The sequence below is a fragment of the Petaurus breviceps genome, unplaced genomic scaffold (assembly GCF_028583685.1).
Source record: "Petaurus breviceps papuanus isolate PSGF00001 unplaced genomic scaffold, PetGlider_PUasm1.0 38, whole genome shotgun sequence".
NCBI lineage: Eukaryota > Metazoa > Chordata > Mammalia > Diprotodontia > Petauridae > Petaurus > Petaurus breviceps.
The window spans coordinates 9,992,418-10,014,144 of NW_027186304.1; the positions used below are offsets into that span (position 1 = coordinate 9,992,418).

General features: G+C 35.7%; 1 pseudogene; it reads left to right on the top strand.

Annotated features, from left to right (window-relative positions):
* Nucleotides 1-69: 69 nt before the first annotated feature.
* On the top strand, nt 70-21,509 carry LOC138169909 (iron-sulfur cluster assembly 2 homolog, mitochondrial pseudogene; annotated as a pseudogene).
* The last annotated feature ends 218 nt before the right edge of the window (nt 21,510-21,727 follow it).

Consider the following 21,727-nt stretch of genomic DNA (forward strand, 5'->3'; position numbering starts at 1 on the left):
GATAGATAGATAGATAGATAGATAGATAGATAGATAGATAGATAGATGACAGATAGAAAGATTGATAAAATGCAAGGCAAATTCCTTACAGAGGGAAGCATTCATAACCAGAAAGACCAAGAAAGGCCTCCTAAAAATATTGAGCTTATTATGTTTCTTCAAGAAAACCAGAGATTCCCAGAGTCAGAGGAATTGATTGAATATATGGGATTTTTGAGAGTGAGGAGTAAAGGATGGTACTGTGACTGGGAACCTGGGTGAGTAGAAGGATAGCAATGCCTTTGACAGTAATGGAACTCTCAGCTCTGTCTCTATACCCACACCTCTGGGAACTGTATCTCTTAAAATATCTTCAAACCATGTGTATGTGTGTGCATGCACACATACACACATGTATATATGCACATATACACACGAGTGCTTATGCATACATATGTAAATGCACATATATGTATGTATATGTTTACACCTTGTGATCTTTTGTTATTGAGAAACTACTGTCAAACTATGGCTTTTCCTTCAGTACATGTCATTCTACCTTTCAAACACATGTCTTCTGGACAAGAACATCACAGACATAAAGGCCATTATTGTGTAGGTGATTCATCTTTAATCTAATAGGTAATGGACCAAAAATCAAGCTTAGATTGGCATTTGTGCTCTCAGTAAATAGGTCAGAGGATCCGAAAGACTGAAATTTATCAGAGAAAAAGTCGCATTGTAGGAGGAATCCAATGAACTGAGATTTCAAAAAACAAAAACAAAAACAAAACATGCTGAAATTAGCAAAGAGGTCCATCTTGGATATACTTCAAGATGTAACACCAATAGACTAGACGTTATATCAACACAAAAGAGATTTAAAGCTCTCTTAGAGCCAACAGCACCCCTTTCCTGTGTTTGTGACCTTTGAGACTTAAAACCCCAAACCAAACTCATTTGCTTTGTGTCAAGGCTACAAAAGGCTTTGGTGTTTCACCTATAGCTCAGGGGATAAATCAATAAAGGCCTTGGAGTCAGAAGGCAGTAGCAACACAGATTCTCTTTGAAGTAATTATTTGAAACCTAGGCTTTTCTGGAACTAGGTTATTCTATGTTTTTTTTGATGACTAATGTTGGTTCCTCCATTTCATCCCATGGTCTTACAGATTTGTTAATCAATTCTTTTAAGTACAATACTTTATTGAAAAGTTACTCTTTGTAGAACATTGTACTATATTCACTAGGGAGAGACCAAGGTCAAAGAAAATATAGTACCTGTCCTCAAGACGCTTACAAATTAACAAATTACTATATTCACTAGGGAGAGACCAAGGTCAAAGAAAATATAGTACCTGTCCTCAAGACGCATACAAATTAACGAAGAATAAAGGACAAATTCTAATATAACAAAGGAAGCAAGTTTTGAGAGTTCAGCAATTCACTCTATAACAAAGCACATTGAAAATATTCATTATACACAGTGAAAAGTACACAACAAAATTATATTACTGGGTGTGTATAACATTTATAAAATTGACTGTCAGAATTCATTTTTAGTGCACAATGCTTTTGCAATGAGCCAATTTTAAAAAGTACCTTCTCTTTGATCCAAATTCAAAACACTGATGGTGATCTACCTTTTGTGTTTTATGGTAACATAACCTAGAATATGAGCTATAGAGTGCTGTGATATGCACCTGAAATTGCTTTTGCTAAAAACAAAGAATTCATTTTAAAACACATTTCAAGAATTGAAGCTAAATGCCTTTTCCCCTCCTTTACTTTCAGCACCTATTAAACTGAGTTGGAATGTAATAAAAGCTCATTTGAGCACTATGCATTTCTATGTAAGACTGTAGAGTGATATACAATGTAATGAATAAACATAAAGGAACATAGCCATCAAAGGGTGAAAAATGCTAAGCTGTCATCCTTATTTTTTCAGTCTTTTATGGAACCAAATATCCTAAGTTCAGCTATGAAACACAAAAAAACCAGAACTAGTTAATTTATATATATATGTATATATTTACATGTACATTTATACACACATGTATATTACACACATATGTATATTTTTTCTATGTGTGTTCTTTATAAATGTTCTTCCACAGTTAATTATTGTGATAACTCATCATGTCATCTAGGTCACCCTGGGTATTTGAAAGACACCTCAGCAATAAATAAGTCCTGGGAAATTCTATAACATGGAAAAGCTTGGAATATATTAATAGAGTCAGACCAAGGATACTCTCTGATGGCCAATCAAGACAAAAAATGGAGAGGATTGTTTCAAGTAAGTTGTCCCAAGATGAAGAATTATTTTTTTCAGGTGAATCCATAAAATTAAAAAACAACAACTAAAATTCCCTTGGTTATCTGTGCCTATAATTTATCTTCTGAGAGACATCAGAGAAGCCATGAAAAAAGAATAAAAAGGTGTTGATAATCACAAAGTCTTTAGGTCATAAACATTAACTTACTAAAATATTAACATGAAATATTAATGCATCAGCATTGTTATTCTCATGATAAATGAAATTAAACAAAAAAAAATAAATGAAAGAATGTACCAAAAGATCTCCTTGGAGAAGTAAATGAAGGAATTTTCAGGGCCAGTTTATGTTTCTAATGGAAACAAGCATTGGTATTTAATTATATATGAATTCTTCTTGTCTTTTAATAATCATGGTAAGTCTAAAGAAAATGAGTTCCTTGAATCTAGTGATGGCATGTTGTCGTTATTGCTGTTGAGTAGTTTCAGTCATGTTTAACTGACTGTGATCGCATTTATTTGTTTGTTTAAATTTTTTTTTTTTGCATTTGGCAAAGTGCTAGAGTGTTTTGTCATTTCCTATTTCTAGATTATTTTACATATGAGGGAAATGAGACAAACAGGTTTAAGTGACTTGCCTGGATAATTCTATTAGTAAGTGTCTCAGACTGGATTTGAACTCAGGTTCCTGTCTCCAGGGCCAGTGATCTATACGTCTTGCCACTTCATTGCCCAATTGAGCCATATAACTCAGCACTTAAAAAAGGGACTGGACTGATAGATAAATCATATCTACGATGACTTAAAAGCATGGCTTAAATGATGCTAACATCATCTTTTATAAATGACAATTTTGCCATAATAGGAGGAATAAAATTTAATGGCAAAAATGTATGTTCAAAAATTTTGTTCAGGTTTGATAAACAAAGGAAGGCAAAAGCTTGCAGATTACTTAGAATTTTAATTACTATATATCATGAATATCTTCTTTCCCAAGAGATTTGGATAATGAGGTACATGATAAGCATCAGAAAAAATAATAAAATAGTTACTGACATTAGCGACATATACAAATCAGGTATTTGCATTCAAACATTTAAGTCATTAGAGGAAAGCTTTACATCAACATAAACTTGAACAAAGTTAAAAAAATAAGAAGTTACTATTTAAGTGTAATTACTTCAGGTCTGCCTGATGCAGGATAAGTATCAGACAAAAGACAGTGCATTACATTTCCCCATTTTTTATTTAACCATTTTCTATAATGGATATTTCATAGCCATCACAATGAACAGGAAGAAAGATCTCAGGAACTGATTTAGCCAACACATATTTGATATCATTTTCTGTGCTAGACAAGGTAGCTGAGGGGAAGCTGCTTCAGAATATGAAACCTATATACTATGTTATTGAGGACAGTGGTAGAGGATTGTGAGCAGTATTTGCTTCAAACAAGCAAATAGTAGTGGAAAAGGAAAAAAAGCTATAAAAATTTGTGTGACACAAGTGAGCCACAGCATCCCAGGCATATTCATAGATGAAAATGGAAGGAGTATGTCAAACATGAATAAAATGTAATGTCTCTTCATGTTTCCATAGCATCTGTTTGCATCATCAACATAAAGAACTAGCACATTTGGGCCGTAACCCATCTTTCCCCTGTTTCTTTTATGAAGAATTATAAATGACATTTAGGAAGTTGAACTCCAGAAAAGTGGTGGACCAGATCAAATACATGGTGAGATATGTGCAGAGGCCAGTGACATACACTTAAAAACATTAAGGTTACAACAAACAAGGCATTAAATATTGAATTATATATTATTTAAATATTTATTATTGTCATGAATAATGTATTGCTCTTTGTCTAAACAGAACTGATTACCATTAGAGCAGTTGAACCCATTTTTGTGTATATGATGGATCTCCTTGGGAGTCTGGAAGACTATGAACCTCTTCTGATAACAATTTTAATGTAAAATAAAATACAAAAGACTGGTAATGACACCTATTATATTGAAATAAATTGTTTAATAAATAAAGTTAATTGAACCCAGGCTCCTGTTTTCTTTGCCTTGGAAGAAATGCCAGGAAAACCATGACAAAAAACACATGATATCCAATATATATTATGAGAAAGTAAGAGAGCCTCTATCTGCCTTAATTCAAGAGATTTGGATGAGATCAACTACACCTGTTCAATGCCTAAAAGTACTGGAAGATGTTACTGCTGATTCTTTGTCCATAATATTGGAAAATCTGTGGAAAATGAGGGTGATGAAAAATAATTGAAGTAGAGCAAATATCCTGATCTTAAAAAAAGAATATCAGAGTCTACAAATTTAGACCCCTGAACTTGAATTTGATTTTTTATGAAGTACTATAACATACCATCAAGTGATCATTGCTGAACCTCTTGTGAAAGGAATGGGATTACAAGGAGCCCACATAGTTTCATCTAGAAGAGTTTTTGTTAATTATCTGATTTTTCTTGGTGGAGAGAGTTGTTTATATAGTAGGTCAAGGGAATGCTACAGATATAGCTTACCTTGATTTTAGCAAAGCTTTTTAAATTTTTTTTTTGTCAAGTATTTCACATTACTCTTCTGGGGAAGATGGAGAAAAAAATTTAGACAATAATCCAAGGAGATGGAATCAAAGCTGTTTAGATGACCAGGCTCAAAAAGTAGTTCTTAAAGGTTCAATGCCATCATAGCAGAACTCTAGTAGAGTTCCCCAGTGATCTCTGACTGGCTGTTTAAAATTTTGGTTGGCATAGTCATTGAATTGACTGCATATACAAAACCAGAATACATAACTTACATACTGGATGACAGAATAATATTCCAAAAGACATTGACATATTAGAATATCAAACTGAACAACAAATGAAATTGAATAGGGTTAATGTCTAACACATCAATAAAGCTGTAGTCTCACAAAACAGAGAAGACATAGTTAGATGGCAGTTGTTCTGAAAAGTGTTTCAAGTTTTAGTCATCATCAGCTTAATTTGAGTCCACATTATGATTTGGCAACTGAAAAAGCTAATGGGATCTTGGGCTACATTGATAAGGGCATAGCTTCCAGGAATAAGGAGGTAATAATTTTATTATGATTTTCCCTTATCAGACCTCATCTGGAGAAAAGTTTTGAATTATGTATAGCATGGTTTAAGAAGGACTTTTATAATTTGATAGTTTGCAGAGTAAGGAAAACAGGATTGAAAAATGGGTTAAGTTTTTTGATATGTAAGGGTTAGTTGAAGAAAATCATTAGGTTTAGCCTGGAGGCAGAGACTCAAGGTAGGTAAATATCTTTCTTCAAATATTGGAAGGGCTGTCATGAGGAAGACTGGTTAGACTTGTTTTGTTTGGCCCTAGAGGAGCCAACCATGAGCACTAAGTAGAAATTACTAAGAAAAAATTTAGGCACTCTATCAAAAACAAAACAGAAAATACAATTTATTTTCCTAATGATGTGAACTTTATAAAAGTGGAATGGACCACTTAGAAAAAATGTGTTTCTTCACTCCTTGGAGGTGTTTGAGAGACTTGACAATTACAGACTTATGATGGTAATCTTTTTTAATATCTCAATTGATTAGATACTGCTAAATTTTCTTCTAACTCTCAAATTCTTCTGGCAACATGAATCACAGGAAACTTTTTGGAAGGTCTCCTATTAATACCAAAGAAGGGAATAGCTTAATTAATGAAATTATCAATTCACTGAAGTTTTAAAGAAATATTGAAGGGGTGGCTAGGTGGCACAGTTAATAGAGCACTGGCCCTGGAGTCAGGAGGACCTGAGTCCAAATCAGACCTCAGACACTTACACACACACACAAACACAAAAGTAGCCGTGTGACCTTGGGCAAGTCACTTAACCCCAATTTCCCTCCAAAAAGCAAAATAAATAAATAAATAAACAAAAAAATAAATGAATAAATAAGTAAAAGATGTGATTTAAAAAATAAATCTTGTAAAGTTGCATATCAAAAAAAAAGGATCACATCAGGGATCCAGTATGATTAAACTACTTATATTTTAATTAAAAAGTTAAAACATAAACATTTATATGTTATTGAGGAAAAAAGAGGCATATATTTGGACTGCATGGTAGCTACGATTTTATGTGAGCAGATTTTTGAGATGTACTTAACTTTCATCCTTTTGTATTGTTTGGTAAGGTGGCCTATATTCTGTCCCTTATTTGAATTTTCTGCTTTCTAGATGAAATTCCAAGAAGAAAACTGGGAGTCTAGGGAAAAAACAAAAGAAAACAACAAAATTCATGTTTACAATATTGGATATATACATTTAGGCCTTTTCTCTCTCCTCATCTCCCCTTGCTTCTCCTCTTCTCTCCTCCTCTCCCATATCCTATCTTCTCCTCCCCTTCCCCTTCCCTCCACTCCTCTCTCTTCTTCTTCCCTCTTCCCTCTCCCCTTCCCCCCTCTCCTCTCCTTTCTTTTTCTTTCCTTTCAAATTTTCTTTCAAATATTCATAAGTAAAAAAGATCCTCCCCCTTAAAGAAATTCCAACTACCCCAATCTGTTGTAAGCTATGATGGGAAAAGTGATGATCAGATAACTGCAACTCAGCTTAATCATTCATTTTTTTTAAAAATTAAAGCTAAGGACCATATTAATAAAAATTAGACAACATATACTAAATTCCATGATCTTGGACAATCCCCCATCTCCCTGGAAAGGAATGAGGAAGGGTAACTTCCTACATATCTTCTTTGTGGGTATGCTTATTCTTTATAATTTTGCAATATTAATTTCTCAGTGTTTTCTGGTCATTATTCTTTCCATTCACATTGTGGTAGTTGCTGTGTATATTGCTTTCTTGTCTCTGCTTATTTATTTTACACCATTTCATGGTGCATGTTTCTCTATTTTCATCATATTTGAGTTTTTTAATAGAAATTACCCATTTTATGAAAGCATAATAATTATTTTATGAGGCTTTAATAATCTATAATGCCCCTGCTAATATTATGATTTCTTTAATGTGGTAAGGGTAAAGGAAACACCTCATTGTTCTACCTTTCTTACCTTTTTACAGCATTTGTTTTTTTTAATAATTCTCTCTTCCCTTGATTTGTAGTTCACCCTTTTCTTTGGCTGCTATACCTTTGGAGCTTCTTTCAATTCAAACTGTTCCATCAATATAGCAGGTCCACCCCAGTCTTAAGGTAACCTAGCTTTCCAGGATAGGAGTGTGAGGCACTGGATCTAGTAACACAATTAGTTTAGCTTTCTTGGTCCAGAAATCCTATGAGTATGATCTAAAAGTCAGTGTTGTGTCTTCAATGTAGAATAGTGGTGGAGAATATTGGAGGAGTCAAAGTATTCAAAGGATAATATTATAAATGCAATTATCTCTTCCACATTATGTGGATTAGGGGTGTAGTGCCCCTGTAATCTGGAAAATCCATGTGAAATTTTTTTGGCCCTCCCTTCATAACAGAGAATTTAGAATTATTATGCTGTTAAAAGAAGAAATATGTTGATGCTATATAATATAATATATATCAAATTCTAAACTAAAAAATTAAAAAATATTAAAAATATTTAATATATATCAAAAAGTTCAGAAATGTAGAAGTTATATACATGCATATATATGTATATACATATATGTGTGCATAAATAAATATACAATATATATACAATTTCTGAGTTTCTAAACTTTTTCTTTTGCCATCTGCTGGCCTTTGAATGTTTTCTATGTTTTTTCGCAAAACTTCCTGAAATTCCCCAAATTTTCTTTTGCTCACGCATAGCATATGAAATGCTATGGAAAAAGTCATGAAGTAGAAAGGATAATTGTACTTTCCAAGTGTTAGGACTAAGAGGAGAGTAAGAGGCTCTTTGTCCAACTGCTTGGTAATGCTACTGATTTTATAATATTATCTTGGAGATACTTTAGTCATTAATACCTCTTTCATTTTCCCTGGTAAAATTCCATTAGAAATTCATCACTCAGGACAACAATTAAGGGGAACTGTAGCTCCTGATTCCTGGACAGTTCTATCTACTCCCCATCTTAGAGAGTCACTATTCTCAAAAAAAGAAAAAAGTTATAATGACTACATGAGTCAGTATATACAACAGTCTAGCTTCATTGTCTCTTTGATGTGATATATAAAAGAAAACTTTCAAGTAGAGGACTTAGATGATCATTTCAGTGGGTCCATTTCTCTCCAAAGTGTCAGTCAAGTCAACCTTGTAAGACAGGGTTGTTTCCATTTACTCCATACTAGATTAAATCACTGTGGTAACAAAATCATCAAAAGGCAAATGTCACACCTCAACTATGAGGCCAAAGCATTAATCACTTTTTTTGCATGAAAACAACAATTGTGTACTTACCATGCTTTATACAGTTACTATAATCATGACTGCTTGGCAATGACTCTACCTGATACTCATTTTGAAATATTGGGTAGAGCATCACTAAAACTTGAACCCACCAGGGGAAAAAATAAAAAACAAAGACAAAAACAATACAATGTACCACAGTCATAGTCTTTCCCATAACTTTTCCTTCCTCATTTCCAGGATAACTGCTACTTCTTTAAAATCTCATGAACAATGTTAAATCATGCCAGGGCCTCAACCATTGGTCAGAGGTTCCTCATGTCTTTGAGAACCTGCCCAAAGTTCTACATAGTTCTGTTGCTCTAGCTAAGTAACATCTCAACTAGCAACCTATTTTTCTACCAATTTGGCTAAGATTACACAATTTATAGATCTTAAGGCCAGGACCAGATATATAAACTTCATATGTCCTGACTATCAGGCCAGGGCCACATCTAGCCCCTACCCCTGTCAACAAGGTGAGACCTTGAGGTCCACAGAAAAGACCAGGGCTACAGCTATGTAGAACAGAGCTATGATTGCTACTGGTTCAAAGCCACTGGTTCAGAGCCCCAGCTTTGAGAGTATCAAATGTGGACCATGGGGTCAAGTGACAAACCAGAAAAACAAGTTCTTACCTCCACCCTCCATCAATAACTTTATTGATCACCAGCCCTGATCACCAGAAGAGTTGCAAGACTACATTTTCATCATATCCTAATCAAAATACCATAGTCACAAGTGTATATTCACCTTGCTCCAAATATTGTGTGACAGCCACATCTGTGTTGTTACTGGGTTTGAAAGACCAAGCTAGGGCAGTAGTTTTACTGTAACTAATCTTCAAATCTTGGTTGAAAGAATAAAATAATCCATCACTAATCTTGAGAAACTGAGTCAAAACCTAATCTGAAAACTTCATGTGCCCTGAACACAAAGCAGGTCCTCCTAAGGAACTCTTGGTAAGGTAAGCGATACTTCAGAGGTATCACAATTTGGTTTAGTCAATCCCAATTTATAACTACCTACCCCTGATTTACAGGACAAAGATCCTTCTAAATAATAATAATAATAATAATAATAATAATAATAATAATAATAAATAATAAAACCTTCAAAAAGAAAAACTAAACTAAATTAAACAAAAAAATATCATGTTTAAATTTCCTCCCAAGACTGCAATGGAAATTGTAACTGCCCTTGCCCGGACATTACCTACTTCAGTCTCTGGTATCACCTTACTGTCTGTGTATCAGAGGAAGAGGATGCCTCCATCAGTCTCAACACCATCAATAGCTGCCCCTTGTACAAGCTATGGTCCCTGAACTTCTCTTATGGCTAAATCCTACAGGAATCTCCCATCAAGACCCAGGGCAGAAAGAAAAGTCCGGGTTGCCCAAGAGGAAATATTAACCAGGACATGGCTAAGAGCCAAGCTGCTTAATTCAAGTGTACTCCAAGTGGAAAGTCAGGAAGTTTAGCCAGTCCATTACTACTTGTCTCTAAGCATGACTACTGAGTCAAAATCTTCCACCTGGGTATGCCCCAGTACTCAAGCCTGTTCTTAAAAGTTGAGGAAGAGATTGAAATGCTGGATCTTAGTGCTGACCTCTCCCATCACTCCTAACTTGTGTGGTGGTGTTGCTCAGTGGAGAATTTAATGACCTCCTTCAACTTACTTTTTCCAAAAAGCAAGTATTTAACAAGGAAATAAATAAAGTACCTCCCCAGCACCAGTCATAGGTTGTATTGGTCCCAATACAACAACAAAATTTTTGACTGGGCAAAAACCACAAAACAGATAATTCAATAGAATCTAAAACCCAGGTACTCTATCAGGTTTTATAAAAAAAAAAAGTACCAACCCCGTTTCTAAATCTAATGTCACAAGTGAAGATTCAAATGACTTGGGAACCCTAGGCCACAACTCCCATTATGTCTTGGCCAATGGAATTAAGCTGCATGGCATACTGAACTTTAGACTATACTTCACTTCTTCCTGAACCACCAGATAAAAGTGTGCCAGAATGAATTAATCACCAAGATGTTGCTGCTGGCATACATTCCCAGTGCTGAATTCTACTGAATCCTACAATGATAGTAACATTTCCAATGAACTTAAATATCCTGTACATTGTGAGACAAGGCTAATAGACATCATCACCACCCACAGACTTCTGGGGACCTAACCCATGTCCCCTCTACTACCTGGCTTAGACCAATAGACAACCCTTTCATCTAGTCCTGATCACCACTTATTCATAACCCCAGGTCTTATTCATAACCCCATTATACTTATAAATGTTAAACAATGCCATGAGTCCAGTATCTCTAAGACAAGTTTCCCAAAGTCTTGGATCACTAATGTTAAAGTGTCTCTGCCTGTGACTGCTTTACCCATCTCCTACCCTAAGACCATCCTTCCACTCAATCATACTTAAATGGGTGAGCCTGCATGAGACCTGAACAACCAATGAACTAGATATCAATCTAATTAGATCAAATTGCCTAATTACAAGGCATTTTCTGGACCAAAGAATACCATATCACCTACCATAGTAGGCTATGCACTTAACCGAATGCCAAACACTAGTTCAAGTCTATGCCTCCTCTCAATGCCTGTAAAGCCACACATGAGAAGCATTCCAGAGGAATGATGCTATAAACAGCTTTCATGGTTCTGATTATATAGTATAGTGAGCTCTCTATTCAATAACAAATCAGAGCAAAACATTCATAGAAAATCAAAATACAGCATTCACAATGTTACAACTTATCACAAATAATCAAAATAAAGCATTCACCATGTCACAACTCAACAACTTATCACTAAAATGGCCACATAATTTTCACCAAAATTCTCACATAGATTTCAACAAAACACAGTCATTTAGTAATGCAATCATTCAATCATCTTTAAGGAGACTTGCCACCTTAAGGGACACACTGTACAAAACCCAAAGTTCTCCACCCCTAGATCACAGTAAATCATATCTCCTTAGCCAGTACACAGTATCCAAGTAAAGTCTTGGATTTCAGTTTTCATGGATTTCAGCTCTCAGTTTCCATGGTTCCTCTTCCATCATCCCAGCTCCAATTGTCACCTGGGTTCAAAGGCAGGCAGCTCCCAGTTCCTTCTCCAGTTCTTCATCCAGTTCCAATTCCATATTGAAGTTCACAGTGTCTAGTCCACCTCAAGTCCTTAACACTTCCTGTTTCTGGAAAGACAAAGCTTAACAGAACCACAATAATATTCATACATATTGCCAGTACCACCATCAGTTCACTATCTGTCTGTGAAATCAACTCAGACCCACCAACAAGGTATGAGAACTCAACACAAATCATCAACATAGAAAATTAACACAGACCCACAAACAATGTCCAGAGGTCAGCACAAATCATCAGTAAAGTCCCAGGACCTCCAAAACCCTCCTGCAGGTCTTTTGTTTACATACGAATGGAAAATCCTCTTTCGAGACTTCCAGTAAGGTCCCAGAACTTATATATAAAGTATCAGAAACAAACATCAACACAGAAAGAGCAGACAAACAGAGTGCCAGGATAAAACGAGTTTTCTCCTTCTTGCCTCTGCCACCACAAGAGTCCTCTTCTCAGTTCTGCTATCTCTGGCCTGGGCCTTTCCTTATATGTGGTCATTAGGCCCTCTCCTTCCTGTTGCAGCAGTTAATGAGTTCTAGGGTTCACAAGTTCTGGGGTTCACATGTTCTGTTTCTTAACAGACTTGATACAAGACTCAAAGGAAACTTTAACTAAAACAAGGTGTTAATTCGATAGCTGAAACAAGGTGTGAACTACTTCTGCCCTTGCCATTACAAAGCCCACATTAGAAAAGTATTAATTTGTTCCTTTATTTAATATACCTTTAAGTAGCTGCTATGTGTTAGGCATTTGTAAATACAAAGATATATGTATATGGTCCCTATTTTCAAGGAGTTTAGATTCACTTGGGGAAAAAGGGGGAATAACTTGTAAAGATAGAAATAAACTAAAAATATGTACAAATTAAAAAAAATCAACACTTACATTTTTATCTTTGAAAATTTTCCTCTAAAAGCAATCATAGATGTTTTTACCTCTACTAAAATCCTATTCTAATTCCTCACTCTAACATGGAGGTGGTATTGGATTTCTGAAAGCTTTGTTAGTGTAGCATCAATTCTTGCATAATTTCCTCAAAAGAAAACAAAAATGAAACTACCACCATAAGGTAAATCTGAAACCTTTAATTACCAAAAATTTACTAAGTATCTATCATATTTTAGGTGCTGAGCTAGAAGCTAGCGATAAAACCAAAATAAAATACTCTCCCTTTGCAGCCATCTTATATTCTATCAAAGCAAAACATGTATATAGCATGTATACATGACATATATACTGTTTATAATATCTACACAAAAAGTAAATAAATAACAATTTCAAGGAGGAAGAGGGACTGTAAGTCAGGGGAGGAGCAGTCAGGAGAGGCCTTGTGTAGACTGGCACACTTTCAAGGGAGCTCAGTATTCTAAGAAGTAGAGACAAGAGAGGAGTACATACCAGGTATGAAGAGGACCATTTCAAAGGGGCATGAACATATGAAATGAAATACTCTGTGTGAGAAAGTGCAAGCAGTACAGTTTGGCTAAATCGTAGAGTATGGGAAGGGGACTAATGTGTAATAAGTGTTGAAGGACTTCAAAAGTCAAACATAGAAGACTATATATGACCAAGAAATGGAGAAGGAGCTATTGTACTTGATTGAACTATAAATGATGTTTTCCAAGAACCCATCTAACAAAGTTCACTGAGTAGTGTTACTTTTTAAGGAATATAAAAGTATACACACACATATATGTATACTGGTTTTAAGTTTTATTGTTATTAAAGTTCAGATCAATGGAGAGAAAATTCAGATGGACAAGAGCACTGACAGGTAAAACACTGAATCACTGTTTTATTTCCCTACATACATACACTTGTATTTTTCTACTATGTATAACTATAATTTTAGATATTATTATTTAGGACCAGGAAAATAGACACTGTAGATACTCACTGTTTCATTATTCTTGGATACAACTGTTTAGTGTCACTACTTGCCTCAGAATATTAGAGAATTGGATCAAGTGTATTGTAAATGGCTTTATATGGAAAGGCCTCTGCGTCTATTATGGTTTTAGTGGACAGACTACATTTTGTTAAATCAATATTTCAGGGCTAATGTGTCTTATAGAACCCAGCTGGGTTCTTAAAAATGGGATGGAATCATGGAAATTTTTAAGTTTGGTGCCATTTAAAGCAATTCATTGGAGTCCTTATTAGAGTTCAATGATTCCTATTTGAATTACAGATTTTATGCAGAGTGCAAAAAGCAGTGCTTTAAGAGCCATCCTGTACATTGTAAGACCTAAATCTGGTGCCTCTGGAGATTTCAGAGCACTGTAAACTCCATGTTAGTATCTTGATGTGAAAACAGCAAAATAGTCACATTACCAAATGCTGCTGAGGACCTTAAATGTCTGTTGCAAAAATAATCTTCCTCTGAATTATAGCTGGTTTTTACACTAATATGTAGATTGCGTGGCCCAAGAAATGGAATTAGAATTGGGTCTTTTTGTGACTTGTCTGGGCTAGCTTCTCTTTTCTTCTTGGTCTTTTTTTTTTTTTTTTGACATTTCAGTTACTTAAGTGATATGGGAGAAAGAACCTTGGATTTATTTTCAGAAAATCTGAGTACAGGTTATGGTTTTTCTTCTCATTCTCATGAATGAGTTAAGGGACAGAATGAACTTCTTCTAACAGAATAATAAGTTTATTCAAACACTCCAGTATTACTAGTATTTGAAATAATAATATTCATACATTTTAATAAGCAGTATTTTCAGAGAAATAATTGAGAAATAGAAGTTTGTATAGAATAATTTTAAATGTATATGCCTCTTAAGGTGTTAGGAGGGGAGAAAAAAGGGAAAAAAGAAATTTATATTGTAACTTTATTAAATATTTAAAAGGAATAGCAAGTTGTAAATAATAGATTTGCAGTATCATGTGCAGTCATTTAAAAAAATATGCTATATTATGAAAATGTTCATTTTATTCCACGAATTAAAAATAAATAAATGTGAAAAAGTATATGCATGTGTGTATATACATATTTGTATGTATACACAAATATGTATGCATATGTATATAAGAATCTCTATATGTATACATAAATACATATATATATAAATACATTTATGTGTATGTGTGTATCTCTCTCTTTGTCTCTCTCTCTATATATAGTTATATATCTACATATTTATGGACCAATTCTCTAGAAAACTGATGCATTATAGTATGAATAATATATTTTTCATCTGCTTACTTCTGTGTGAATAATTACAGTAAAATATATGCATGATTTTAAATCTAATTTAGAAGCATTTGAAGAATGTTATGACTTTATATTTAATAAAGAAAAATAAAAAATAAAACTAGAGGACCTCACCACTTCCAGGGAAAGCTTCTTCCATTGCAACCCTGTATTTGACATATCAGTGAAGAAATACACCTTACCTGGGTATTCTTTTCTCTCTACTACGTTCCCTTTTGATACTGCTAAGCAGAGGATCTCTTAACAAAGTTATCTCTGGTGTCAGAGTTAACAAAGAATATTTTTAAGATTCTGTCATCTGAATGGGAATCATATTATTAAAAAAACATCTTTGAAACTGCATTTTGCTCTAATGAATAAAATTCTGTTTTATAATTAGATTTTTTTAATGATCATTTGAGTTTTCAATTAGAATGTTATTGGTCATTTTGGAGACTGCACTTTCCTTTATTAACTTAGTTTAATTTATTTTCTCTTTTATGTTGGTATTTTATTTTCCCCCAGTTATATGTAATCATAGTTTTTAACATTCATTATTTTGATTTGAATTCCAAATCCTCTCCCTTCCTTTGTTACCATTTCCCCTCATTGAGAAGGCAAGCAATTTGATATATGTTATGCATGTGTAGTCATGCAAAACATTTCCACAAGAAAAATAAAGTTAAAAAACAGTCTGCTTCCATCTGTATTCAGACACCATCAGTTCCGTCTCTGGAAATGGAGAGCATTTTTCATCATCAGTCCTTCAGAGTTGTTCTGGATCAGCACATGGCTGAGTATAGCTAAGTCATTCACAACTGAACATCTCACAATGTTGTCGTTACTCTGTACAAGGACGCTCCACTTTGCGTCAGCTCATGTGTGTCTTGCCATGTTTTTCAGAGAACTTCTTGCTCAGCATTTCTTATAGAACAATAATATTCCATCATGATCATATACCACAATTTGCCCTGCCATTCCCCAATTGATAGGTATCCCCTCACTTTCCAGACTTTTCCATGAGGAAAAAAAAATCCTATGTTTTTGTAAATATAGATCCCTTTTCATTTTGTTTTTAATCTTTTTTGACATATAGATCTATTGGCGGTATTGCCAGGTTAAAGGGTATGCATGGTTTATAGTCCTTTGGGCATAGTTCCAAATTGCTCTACGGAATGGTTGAATAAGTACACAAGTCCACCAATAGTGCATTAATGTACCACTTCTCCAACATTCCCTCCAACATTCATCCTTTTCTTTTTCTGTCTACCTATTACTCCTTCTAATGGGTATGAGATATTACTTCAGAATTATTTTAATTTGCATTTCTCCAATCAATAGTGAATTGAGGACTTCTTAAACTATTTCAAGTCAGGATACCATCAATGCTTCTTAAAATTGTCACCCCTCATAGTTTAAGTAGGGCTGAGTTTGGGCATATTTTCATATGGTCGTTTATAGCTTTTATTCCTTCATCTGAAAATTCTTCATATCTTTTGATCATTTATCAGTTGGGGAATGACTATCATATTTACAAATTTGCCTTAGTTCTCTATATGTGTGAGAAATCAGGCCTTTACCTAAGAATTGTGGTTTAATTTTTTGTTAACAGCTTTGGTTGCTAACGGTATTTCCCTCCATCCAAATTCCACCCCACACCAAACTATTATCTCATTCCTTTTACCATGTCCCTCCTCAAAAGTGTTTTGCTTCTTGGGAGAAAGACCCATATGCACAAAAATATTTAAAGCAGCTCTTTTCGTGGTAGCAAAGAATTGGAAATTAAAGGGGTGCCCATCAATTGGGGAATGGCTGAACAAGTTGTGGTATATGAATATAATGGAATACTATTGTGCTTTAAGAAACGAGGAGCAGATGGACTTCATATTTACCTGGACAGGCTTATCCAAATTGATGCTTAGTGAGAAGAGTAGAACCAGGAGAAATTTGTACACAATTACAGACACAATGTATGTTTGATGACCAACTTTGATAGACTGGACTCTTCTCAGCAACTCAGGGTTATAAGTCAACCCCAAAAGACTCATAATGGAGAGAGATGTCTACATCCAGAGAAAGAATTAGAAATAACTGAGTTTGAATCCACATTGAAGCAAAATACTTGATCTTTTTCTTGTTTGGTTTTGTTTCCTCTTTCCCATTGTTCATTCCATCTGATACAATCCTTTATAACCTGAATAATGTCTAATGTGAAAGTATTTGCTGATCCTGTACTTGATTGTATGCCATCATGGGGGGAGATAAAAAATTTGCAACTCAAGATATTGTGGAAATGAATCTTGTAAACTAAAAGTAAACAAATTAATAAAGACCAAAAAATTTAAAAAAGAAAAGAAGAAAAAACAAGTGTTTTGCTTCTGACTAGCCCATCCTCCAATCTGACTTACCTTCAACAACCGCCCCTTCTCTTATCCCCTTCTCTACCTCTTTTCTGTAAGTTAAGACATATGTCTATACCCAAATGAGTGTGTATGTTATTCCTTCTTTGAAACAATTCTGATGAGCATAAGGTTCACTCATTACTCCTCACCTTCCCCCTCTTCATTGCCTCTGTAAAACCTTTTACTTTCCTCTTTTATGCAAGATAATTTATCCCCTTCTACCTCTCCCTTTACCCTTTTCCTAGTATATCTCTCTCACATCCCTTAATTTTATTTTTTAAATATCATACCTTCATGTTCCATGCATACCCATGATCTATCTATATATCTATTTATATCTGTATCTCTATCTATCTATCTATCTATCTAATCTATCTATCTATCTATCTATCTATCTATCTATCTATCTATCTATCTATCCATCTATCTATCTCTCTGTCTGTGTGTCTGTCTGTCTATCTTTCTGTCTGTCTGATTATCTATCTATCTATCTATCTATCTATCTATCTATCTATCTATCTATCTATCTATCTATCTATCTATCTACGCCTATCTACCTATGTATTTTCCTTCTAACTCCCCTAGTAATGAGAAAGTTCTTATGAGTTACAAGTATCATGTTACTGTCTAGGCATGTAAAGAGTTTAACCTTATTAAATCCTTTGTGATTTCCATTTCTTCTTATTGTTCTCTTGAGTCTCATATTTGAAAGTAAACTTTTGTATTCAGCTCTGGTCTTTTCATCAAGAATGCTTGATAGTCTCCCGTGTCTTTGAATGCACATTTTTTTTTTTTTGACTCCTGAAGGATTGTATTCACTTTTGCTGGGTAGGTGATTCTTGGTAGTAATCTTAACTCCTTTGCCCTCTGGAATACCATATTCAAAGTCTGCTGATCTTTTAGCCGCTAAATTTTGTGTTATCATGATGGTGGCTGCAAAATACTTGAATCATTTCTTTCTGGATGCTTGCAATATTTTTACCTTGATCTGGGAGCTCTGGAATTTGGCTATAATATTTCTGGGAAACTTCATTTTGGGATTTCTTTCAGGAGGTGATTGGTGATTATTTCAATTTCTATATTGCCTTCTGCTTCTAGAATATCAGGGCACTTTTCCTTGATAATTTCTTGAAAAATGCTTAGTTGTTTGTTTGTTTGTTTTTGTTTCTGTTCATGGCTCTTAGGTAGTTAAATAATTTTTAAATTATCTCTCCTGGAAGTATTTCCAGGTCGAGTGTTTTCCCACTGAGATATTTCACATTGTCTTCTATTTAAAAAAAAAAAAATTTGCTTTGTGTAATTGTTTCTTGCTTTGTCCTAAAGTCATTTGCTTACACTTACTCAATTCTTATTTTTAAGGAATTATTTTTGTCCTTTCTTTTTTGCTTTTTTGGAAGGGGGAAGGCAGGGCAATTGGGGTCAAGTGACTTGCCCAAGGTTACATGGCTAGAAAGTGTTAAGTGTCTGGGGCCGTATTTGAACTCAAGTCCTCCTGACTCCAGGGCTGGAGTTCTATTCACTGCACCACCTAGCTGCCCCAGGAATTATTTTCTATGAATTTTTTAACCTTCTTTTCTATTTGACCAATTATATTTTTAAGGAGTTTTTTTTTCTTCAGTGATTTTTTTTTTGCCTTTTTATTTCATTTAGCTAATTCTACTTTTTTAAGGCATCTTTCTCATTTACTTTTTGTACCTTTTTTAACATTTAGTCTAGGTTTATTTTCTTCAGGAAATTTTTTGGCTCATTTACCAATTCGTGGCCTTATTTTTTTCATGATTTTCTTACATTATACTCATTTCACTTCCCTATTTTTTCTCTACACTCTTACTTGATTATCAGATTTTTTTTGAGCTCTTCCATGTCCTGAGAACAATTTATATTTTTCTTGGAGACTTTCGATATAGGAATTTTCATTTTGTTATCATCTTCTAATTGCATGTTTTGATTTTCCTTGTCACCATAATACCTTTCTATGGTGAGAATTTTTTTCTGTTGCTTGCTAATTTCCACAGCCTATTAATTGTTTTTTTTTTTATTTTGTAACTCTCTGTTAAAGTAGGGTTCTGCTTCTAGAGTGGAAGATACACTGTCCCAAGCTTCAAGTGTTTTTGCATCTTTTTGTCAGAGTGACTTTAGGGACTTGTATGTTTTCAGGTCTTCTAAGGTGGTATGTTGTAAGAAAAAGTGTTGGCTACCCTCCTTGCCTGTGCTCTGGTCTCTGAGTGACCACAAGCACTCTTTTCTAGCCTAGAACTGCAAAGAGGGGCCCTGCTCCACTTTGGCCCACAACCTCTTGCATGATAATGCTCCTCCTCACCGTGGGACTGCCATCCAGGACTTTGATAGCAATCACAGGATGGGCAAATAATGGAGTCCTACCTGTGTACTAGCAAAGAGAACTTTGTAATGTTCTTCTGACCAGTCATTTGACCTCCGTAACATCTGAGGACTGAGAACCCTGGAAGCATCTGCTACATCTACTGGTTAAGTGGCTCCCAAAGCCTCCTCCTTGTTTGTTGGTACTGGGGATATTCTGGTGCAGCATGCTCTGGAGTGTGCTCCACTCTTCTTCAACTGTGTTAGACCTTTCCGGATAACCTTCTAAGTGACTTTGTTGTCCGTGCAATGCAAGGTCTGGAGATTCTACTGCTGCCACTGATTCAGTCACCCCAAGGCCTCTTCTTGGTTGTCTGGTGCTGGGTTTGTTTTGGCACAGACTATGCTGGACTGTGTTCTTCTCTCACAGACTTTCCCTGCTGACCTTGCTAGTTGTTTCATTACATTTTTTTGGTGGGTTCTGTCGCTCTAAATTTTGTTTAGAGTCATTATTTAAAGTCATTTGGAGCAGTTCGAGGGAGAGTTCTGGTAAGTTCCTGCGTTTATTCCACCATCTTGGCTCTGGAGCCTATAAATTCATTTGGTGTATGATTTCACAAGCCAAATTGGGAATAATTCGGAAGAAAGCGAGAGGGAAGAGAAAGTGCTGGTGTTGACTGGAGATGTTCTCCTCAAAGAGTTCAGTTAAAACATACAAGAAATATATGGAATAGTTAGTAAGGATTCATGTATCAAATGAAAATGTTTTGGGATAAGGAGGACATATTTTTAGGAGGTAGGGAAATTGCCAATATATAAGAGATTACTTTGAAAACTCCTGTAACGACACCGAAGTTTCTCATTACAAGAAAGACTCATTTTAAAATATCCACATTCTGACAGTGTTTCTGCATGACAGTGAAACTTTGAATATAAAATTTTCAAAATTAGTTTTTATGAAAGATCACTAATATGAGGCTCTGCTAGAAAGCAATTGAAGGAGAGAGGACTTGGGGGGGCTCCCTAGCTAAGCGTGGGGCTGGTGGAGGGACAATGGCGGCGTTGGTGACAGCGCCCTGGGCCTGAGGATGGTGATCTCCGCGCTGAGGGGCAGGTACCCGGTGGGGAAGAGGACGCCCCGCATGCTCTGGGTGCAGCGGGCCGAGAGGACTCTCCGGAGGCCTCGCTTCACCCCCAGCCCGGGTCGCTTCGCGTCTCTGTGCCTGCGCTCACCCTCCTCTCTGCTCCCCCAGCAGGTTCCTCCACACCTGCCGGCGCCCGCCGCTGATGCCAGCCGGGGCGCCCCTGCCGGTGGGCATCTGCTCGCGCTGGGAATCGTCCTCCTCCTCCTCCTCTTCTTCCTGCTCACTCCCAGACTCCAGGGTCTGAGACAAATGAAGGTCAGATCCGCCTCACCGAGAGCTGCGTTAAGAGGCTTCTGGAGATCACGGAAGGGGCAGAGTTCCTCAGGCTGCTAGTGGAGGGAGGTGGCTGCTCCGGATTCCAATACAAATTCTCTCTGGACACAGTTATCAATCCTGATGACAGGGTGTTTGAACAGGGCGGGGCTCGAGTGGTGGTTGACACTGATAGCTTGGCCTTGGTGAATGGGGCGCTGGTGGACTTCAGCCAAGAATTGATCCGAAGTTCATTTCAGGTGTTGAACAACCCTCAGGCAGAGCGGGGATGCTCCTGTGGGACTTCATTCTCTGTTAAACTATAATGTGTGAGATGATGAATGACCCAGAGACTGCCTTCTTACTCCACCTTCCAATTCTTGAGAACCATAGACTTCAGGGTTTTCTCCATTGCTATATTACTTGCTCAGTTTCTTATTTCCCAGCCCTGGAGTTTCATATCCTGTCACTCTAGACCACAATGTTTAGTTTTCTTTGTCACCATCAACATGCTTCCAAAAACAACTGGAAATTTTTCAAGCTCCCCAAACTATTGCCTCAGAACCAGTGGCCTGGAGGCTAAGATATTGACTATAGCCCCAAAGTTCCAAAATGCAGAGA